Below are 9,289 nucleotides of genomic sequence, written 5' to 3' on the forward strand. Positions count from 1 at the left end.
TCCCAAACCACAGCCATTTGCGACTTCATAGGTATCAAGCGAGAGCCCATTGGAGGGCAAAGTGGAGTGCTGCTTTGTTTCTTGATGAAAGCTGATTCTCGCTCAGTGCCAGTGATGACCGTGTGTTGGTTAAACGGAGGCCACTTGAGAGACTGCAACCAGCCTGTTTGTGTGGTACACATACTGTACCTACGCCTAGAGTTATGGCCTGGGGTGTGATTTCGTACGACAGCAGGAACACTCTCGTGGCTATCCCAAACACGCTGATTGCAAATTTGTACGTCCGCTTGGTGATTCGGACTGTTGTGCTGCCATTTATGATCAGCATTCCAGGAAGTGTTTTCCAACAGGATAACGCTCTCCCACATACCACTCTTGTAACCCAACATGCTCTACAGAGTGTCGACATGTTGCTTTGGCCTGCTCGCTCATCAGATCTGTCTCCAATCGAGCACATATGGGACACCATCGGACGAAAAGTCCATCGTCATCCACAAACAGCGTTAACCGTCTTGTACTGACCAACCAAATGCAACGGGCGTGGAACTTCATCCCATAAACTGATATCCGGCACCAGTACAACACAATGATGCACGTCTTCATTCTTGCATTCAACATTCTGGCGTGTACACCGGTTATTAATGTACCATCCTTTCACATTTGCAATGGCGTATCTCGTACTTACATTAATCTGTGATCCTGCAATGTTAAGCACTTAAATATGTTACCTAGACATATGTATTTCCGAAATTTAATTAATCTACATTAATTATTTTTTGGTGTTGTGGTTCTTTTCCGTCAGTGTACCTAAATTAAGAAAGACTCGTTTTCCATCTGCATATCAAATGTGACAGAACTGAGGTTTTGGAGTTAATGCAGTGTTAACTGGAAGCTAAAACGGACTGGTAGCACAGTATTCAGCTATTTTTATATTTGAGTGAATTCCTTTTTCGCATCATTCTAAAAAAAGGAAGACGGTGTGTGACAGTTTCGACTCACATACATGGTCCATTCAGGTATTTATAAGAACTCTGCACCTACATCCATATTCTACAAACCACTGTGAAGTGCATGACAGTAGTTACTTGTTAGTTATACAGTAGTTATACAGTAGTTATACCAGTTGTTAGGGCTGCATCTCGTTCCACTCGCGTATGGAGTGCAGAAAGAATAATTCCTGAAACCCTTCTGTCCGCGCTGCAATGTGTCTAATGTTGTCTTCGCAATCCTTCCGGGTTTTAGTATACCACTAGATTCTTCTCTTAAAGCTACAGTAGTGTGCAGATTAACTGGGACAACCTCATTTTGTAAGGAATTAAAGGTGGTTAGTTGCAACCAACTTGATGGACTCCTGGCGGACTATTGTTGCCTTGACTATGAACAACAATTGTAGGTCCCCTCCAGTTCAGCTGAGAGCTTGTATGTGTAGCAACAGCGTGTGTTACTTTTGTCGTCTCGACAGGAAACATTGTATTACTATTAAAGTGATCATTATAATCATCTAACTTAAGAAGTGGACAAAAATAGTTGCACTTCATGAACACACATCCACGGCTGTAAGAGACTTTGCCTCTGTTCTAGATGTGAGAAAATATACCGGCAGTGTTTCAAAACTTAATACGGCCTACAGTGATACTGCCTCATTGTCTCAAAGAGAAAAGGGAGATGTGAACGAAAATGAAAAATCCCCCTAGAATTGCCAAATCCTACTTAGAACAGTAGAATTCATGCTCACAAGACAAGTTAAGACCGTTACAGAGATTTATCGAGTACTGGGTTTGAAACTGACTCTTCAAGGGTAAGCCATAGGCTTCTTGATTGTGAGAGGAATAAAGATACAGTCTGCGAATGTTTGTTTCACATACAACTTGAAACGCCATATCTACGTGTAGTAATCGCTCTTGCATATCTGATGATGGACAAATTCCGAAACTCGTCATATGAGCTATATAGTAATTCTTTCTCTAATGTTTGACTTGCGACCTAGTTAGCCTGAATGCAGAACTACTAATTGTTTTAATTTCAAGTTTGATGTCGGATAACACAATGAGAAAGGAAATACTGTTTTCGCGAGATATAGCTACAAATTACCCGTCCTCGAACTTCTTCTTTACTTGGTGAAACCTTGCTTCCCACCAAATTTCATGATTCTAGGTCAACGGGAAGTATCCTATAGGCTTTGATGAGTGAGTTTGCGAGTATCAGAGTATGTAGCCGTAACGTTTGATTACATTGACTTGAAACCTAACGTTTATTATACCGTCATGGGACCTTAGTATGTGGCATAAACTTCAACTTGACACATCTACCCGTTCCTGGAAAAAAAGGGGTCTTAATAGACGGACAGATAGGCAGTTTCATAACAAATGACAGAAAAGTTTTTTGTGTGATATAATTACAGAGTTACAGTTTTAGGATTTTTTCCTTTAACTCTACTCTGAAACTTTGTTTCTTGCCAAATTTCGTGATTCTAGGCCAACAGGAAGCATCCCATACCTTACGATAAGTGAGTTTACGAGTATCAAAATATGTTATCTAAGTGGCCGTATCTTTTTGTTGGGTTGACTTAGAAGCTTACATTTATTACAACGCCAAGGGCCTATTGACCTTAACATGTGACATAAATTTCAATGTGATATATCAACCCGTCTCTGAGAAAAAGGGTTTTTAACAGTCGGACAGAAAGACAGACAACAAAACGATCCTATAAGGGTTCCGTTTTAACCTAATCAGGTACGAAACGTTAAGAAGCGTTCGCATAGTCCGAAATATATAAATATCCGACATCCAGTGACTGGAAACTGTAATTTTCAGTGATAAGTAATATTTTATTGTCAGGCGAAACACCCTTGATGTAGTGAGAACTGAACAACTTGACCCTTCCCTTCCCCCTCTTAAAAAAATGTTTTAGGAGTTTTTCACTGCAAGTAGCACTTGGGCACTAGTTCTAGTTAATAGCATGATGAATTCAAGCAGATAAATTGGAAATCTTTATGCGCAGGATTGTGACATTCTTACAGACCTTTGCAAGTGGTGGAGGAACGTTTCAACACTATGTGGTCCCGTGTCACAATTCGAAAACAGTCAGGACGTTTCTGGAAGGAGACAACATTATAACGTCCGTCAGTGGCCTGCTAATTCAACAGACTTGAATCCCATCGAGAATTCGTGGAGTATTGTGAAAAGACGTCTTGGAAAAATGGGCTGTTCAACAAAAGAACGCCTATTAGTAAACGAGAGAAAAGTGTGGTTTCAAGACGATGAACTACGAAACATTTGCTCTAACCTGGTCTAACCTATGTCACAACGTGTTCAACAGCTCATTAAAGCAAAAGGAGAGCACATTAGTTATTAATATTCAGTAAGCTACCAACTCTATTACACATATAGTAATAAACGTGTACAGTTAAAGTTTAATGGCCTTGTCCCAATTAATTTACACACCACTGTAATTCTCCAGGATTTTGTAAGGAGGCCTTCTCTGAATATTTAGCTTCTATCTTCAAGCGTCTGCCAGTTCAGTTTCTTCAGCATCCCCGCGACACTCTGCAGTGTGACCATTCGTGCGCTCCTTCTTCGTAAACTTTCAGATTCCCGTGTTAGTCCGATTTGGTGCGAATCCCATTCACTTGAAAAATATTCTAGCATTTGTCAGAAGTGTTTTGCAAGCAGTCTCCTTCGTAGAGTGATTGCACTTTCTTAGAATCTTATCACTGAACCGAATTTTTCCACTAACAGTACCTACGACTGAGTCTAAGTGATGGTTCTATTTCATATCTCTATTAATTGTTACACCTATGTATTTATGTAATTGTGAATCACTGACATTATAGCCATGCGATACTACAGTTTCTGAAGGGCACAACTATACGCAAGTAAACATTTAAAGGAAGTTTCCAATCTTTGCACCACTTAGAAATCTTATCAGTATCTCATTAAATATTTATGGAATTTTTTTAAGACAGTACTTCAGCGTAGATAACACTATTACTTGTGAATAATCTAAAATTACTTCTAATATTGTCTGCAAGCTCATTAATATATAGCATGAACAACACACTTCCTTGTGGCACGCCTATTGCTGTCCGTAAATCACCATCCAAGAAATCCCCCCGTCCAGTTGATGTCGCATAAAGTCATACTTCCGATAATAATTGTGAGGGTGGTACTGAGCCAAATGCATTTCGGAAATCAAGAAATATTACATCTGTATAACTGATTGGATGCATGGCTTTCAGAGTGTCGTGTTAGAAAACCGCTGGTTTGGTTTCGCATGACCAATATATTCTGAATCTATACTGGGTGGCACGGAGAAGGTCATTTTGTTCGTTAAGTTAGAGCTCAGGATATGTCCAAAGATTCTACGACACGTGGATGTTAAAGATATTGGACGGTAGTGTTTTAGATCACTTCTCCCATCCTTCTTGTAGACGCGTGTGAACTGTGCTTTCTTCTAATGATTGGGCACAGTGGTTTTTTTTCCGGGAATCTTTCGTATTTATGGTACTCAGCAGCAAATTCTGTATAGAGTCTGACAGGGATTTCATCCAGCTCTGTAGTTTGGTTCAGTTTTAGAGAGTACATGCGTTTCTCAACGCCACTGACACTACAATTTTTATATCACTCATATATAACATTTAAAAATGGAGTCAGCATTTCTGCTTTTGCTTTGATAAACTCAGTTTCTGTTCCTGTCTCATCCGTGACTATCTGAACACAGACGTTGGTGCCACTGACAGCCGTAACATATGACTAGAATTTGTCTTAGTTTTGTGAGAGGTCTTTCGATAATATTGTTAGGTAGTCACCAAAAGCCTTTTACACCCAAACACGTTTCATTTAGCATTTCTCTGTCGACACCTGTAATCCTTGTTTTACACATATTGTGTTGTAGCTGCTGTTTCTTTAGAAGCTCTTTTACAGAAACTGTATACCATGCATCATACTATTCTGCTATGTACATATGTATACAGTGCTTGGTCAACTATTCTTCGAAACTTCAGCCACCGTTGCTCTACACGTTCTTGTCCAGAGCTAAATTCTTCTCTAATGACCTCCATGTCGACGGGACGCTAAACCCTAAATTTCTTTCCTTGTTCCTCTTGTAAAGCGAAATGTTTCTAGTTCCTCAATGTGACTTATTACCTCTTTAACTAGTTTACCGAACTTACGAGTTTGTCTTCCTATTTGTTTTAGTTCCCCTTTCTACTTTGGTCAACACTACTTCCTAATAGTCATTGTTATCAGTTTCAACGTGGACATCGTTAGCAGATCACATCTGTATGTTGCCATTAGATTCAGTATGTTTCCATTGTCAGTAGGTCTCCGAACTAACTGTCTCAGGTAGTTTTCAGAGCAGGCATTAATTTTTATTTCGAATTATATCTTGTCACGACCACCATCTACAAAACTGCAGTTATCCCAATTGATCGTTGAATGATTAAAGTTTCTTCCGATAACGGCAATGCGATAGAGGAGCATACGTATTAGCAAACTGAGATTTTGTGTAAAGAACTTTGTCCTTTGTCTCAGTTCCATATTTGATACTAGTAGTTCTCTTTCGTTGAAGAAAATAATATTCGCTTACACTAACCTACTTGTCATATAATTCTTTTTTTGACTATACTGCATAATTTATTCCCATCCAGGAGAATTGTTTTACTTCAACTACTGTGTCTGCCTCAATTTCGATATTAAGCCATGGTTATTGTTCTTTATCCTCTACTCTTACGTTGTGCTAAGTATACTGTCCATTCCATTCGACAATTCTTCTATCTACCTTACTTCCGACCAATTCATTTGCGAATCTTACCATTGGTATTTGCTCCTCTTTCACCTTCATCCCTATTAAGAAATTTACTTCTTTGACATGTAACACAGCCCTTTTAGACCGAATCAGCACGTTCAGACTACGGTAGTACGGGCATGTAAAGAGGCTAGAGCTTCAACGACAGCCGGAATAAGTTTGGAAAGAGATGTGGAAGGAAAACAAACTGTAGGAAAACCCACAATCCGTTGGGTAGATATAATCATTGTTCACATCGCTGCCAAAGAAAGGACAATTAATGCTGTCTTCATATCAGCTTATACACGAACAGAGCATTTTCACATTTAGTTTTTTCACTGAGATTGATTAGGAATGTACATTTGTCGAATGTTCATACACTTTACCCCTGGTCGTCTTAGAATTTCGAACGATTTACTGCATCTTATACAGGGTGGTCCATTGACCGTGACCGGGCCAAATATCTACATCTACATTTATACTCCGCAAGCCACCCAACGGTGTGTGGCGGAGGGCACTTTACGTGCCACTGTCATTACCTCCCTTTCCTGTTCCAGTCGCGTATGGTTCGTGGGAAGAACGACTGCCGGAAAGACTCCGTGCGCGCTCGAATCTCTCTAATTTTACATTCGTGATCTTCTCGGGAGGTATAAGTCGGGGGAAGCAATATGTTCGATACCTCATCCAGAAACGCACCCTCTCGAAACCTGGACAGCAAGCTACACCGAGATGCAGAGCACCTCTCTTGCAGAGTCTGCCACTTGAGTTCGCTAAACATCTCCGTAACGCTATCACGCTTACCAAATAACCCTGTGACGAAACGCGCCGCTCTTCTTTGGATCTTCTCTATCTCCTCTGTCAACCCAACCTGGTACGGATCCCACACTGATGAGCAATACTCAAGTATAGGTCGAACGAGTGTTTTGTAAGCCACCTCCTTTGTTGATGGACTACATTTTCTAAGAACTCTCCCAATGAATCTCAACCTGGCACCCCCCCCCCCCCTTACGAACAATTAATTTTATATGATCATTCCACTTCAGATCGTTCCGTACGCATACTCCCAGATATTTTACAGAAGTAACTGCTACCAGTGTTTGTTCCGCTATCATATAATCATATAATAAAGGATCCTTCTTTCTATGTATTCGCAATACATTACATTTGTCTATATTGAGGGTCAGTTTCCACTCCCTGCACCAAGTGCCTATCCGCTGCAGATCTTCCTGCATTCGCTGCAATTTTCTAATGCTGCAACTTCTCTGTATAGTACAGCATCATCCGCGAAAAGCCGCATGGACCTTCCGACACTATATCTCACGAAATAAGCGTCAAACGAAAAAACTAAAAAGAACGAAACTTGTCTAGCTTGAAGGGGAAGTTTCGTTCTTTGTAGTTTTTCATTTGATGCATATTTCGTGAGATATTTGGCCCGGTCACTACCACTGGACCACCCTGTATAATACAAGGATTTTTCGAGAATCACAAATAGCATACAGATCTTCTGATATTCAGCTGAGTGTGCGGTGATTTGAAACTTCGTGGAAGATTAAAACTGTGTGTCGAACCGAGACTTGAACCTGGGACCTTGGCCATCCAGTAGCAACTGCTCTGCTGACTGAGCTATGCAAGTACGACTCGCGACGTCTTAGGTTGAAGCTCAGGTCCAGCGCACAGTTTTAACTATATTTCAGTATCCTAATTTTTCTTTAATCTTCTTATCACTACTTCTGTCCGATAGTATCGACATACTCGTATAACTGCTAGTGCCACACTGGAATGTAAATGTAATACTTTTCTGAAAATGAGATGACAAGTGTTGTGTTTCACATTTTCTGACATTAGATCAAATAAATATTTCCCACTGATTTCAGTAAATGAAAATTTGTCTTTGACTACCATGTTCATATAATTCTGAGCTCTTCATAGTATTACTCGAACACTTTCTTCTTCCATATCGACCTGCTACTTCTCGCTTTTCTTTCTTCTAAAAACCATTAATATAGCGGCCCGCATCCATCATTAGTTCGTAGTAAAGAACTTGAATGCATTTCTAACGTATTTTTAGGGTCATGCGATGTAACTCTCTTAGGTAATTTTATCTTTATATTGATTTTTCTGACACGAATTTAAAATAAACATTCTTAGGTAATGTTATCCACCTTTTCTCAGCGTTACGTTTGGCAATCTTGAATCAAATTTCTTTTCTCCGCCATTCTGTTAGAACTGTGTAGGCTTCGCATCAGACTGCCTACTCCTGCTCATTTTTTATGTACCGACAAAGTTGTGTATATGTTAAATAACTGAACTTCTGATCGGTAAAAGCGGTTTTAGAAGCAGTGGGTGAACAGCGGATGGTTCCTAAAATGAGGTCACGGCCGATTTCTGTTCGCATTCACGAGCAAGCGAGTCACCGCCGACTTTAATGATCACGCAATTGATGGCACGTCACAGTCCAATCCTCCTCTCTTTCCTGTTTCAGCCCTCGTTTTCTTCACTGCAGTTCCATCCTTTTTCGGCAATGCAGTTTCTGATGAGCGTTTATGGAAGCTTTTGCGTTGTTAATCGCCCGAAGCGTTAATCTGTATTGTAGACTGTAGTGGAAGAGATAGAAACTGTTTCATGGTACTTGATTTTATACTAAATTAGAAACATTCTGTGTTTATCGTATTTTAATTGAATATGTGTATTTAAAATAAACATGGGAGACGAATCTGGAAACTTGAAAAAATAAAAATTGTTTCATAGCATTTGTTTATGTATCGAATTAGAATCCTTCTGTGTTTATAGTATTTTAATTGAACATATGTATTAAAAATAAACATGAGAAAAATCTGGAAAACTTCCAAAAAATGCGGAAAACTGCTGGAAAGTTGCAATAGACTCCTGGTTGCGTCAGACTGTTGGGCGAAAATGTGGCTCGTGGATTCAACACGTGTGTTGTACAAGTCCCTTTAGCACTGTTACTCCACAAAATTGGAATTCCTCGAACTGGTGAGCCACATATAATTACTTCAGAAAGTAAGAGTTAGTGAATATTTAGGCTTACTAAATCATAGTATTTTGCTTTCCCGAAAATTTTGCAATTTAAGTTAACGAGGATTAGAGTCATTGTTGGTTTACTGTTGTTCATGTATATTTATTTAAATATACAAATAAATACACAGCAATTACTTACATATTAATCCACCTGGCTCACTGATAACTTACGGGTAAAGCTAGAAGATTATCGTTGTTGTTGTCTTCAGTCCAGAGACTGGTTTGATGCAGCTCTCCATGCTACTCTATCCTGTGCAAGTTTCTTCATCTCCCAGTACCTATTGTAACCTACATCCTTCTGAATCTGCTTAGTATATTCATCTCTTGGTCTCCCTCTACAATGTTTACCCTCCAAGCTGCCCTCCAATACTAAATTGGTGATCCCTTGATGCCTAAGAACATGTCCTATCAACCGATCCCTTCTTCAAGTTGTGCCACAAATTTCTCTTCTCCACAATTCTAGTC

This window comes from Schistocerca serialis, chromosome 7 (genome assembly GCF_023864345.2).
Source record: "Schistocerca serialis cubense isolate TAMUIC-IGC-003099 chromosome 7, iqSchSeri2.2, whole genome shotgun sequence".
NCBI classification, from domain to species: domain Eukaryota; kingdom Metazoa; phylum Arthropoda; class Insecta; order Orthoptera; family Acrididae; genus Schistocerca; species Schistocerca serialis.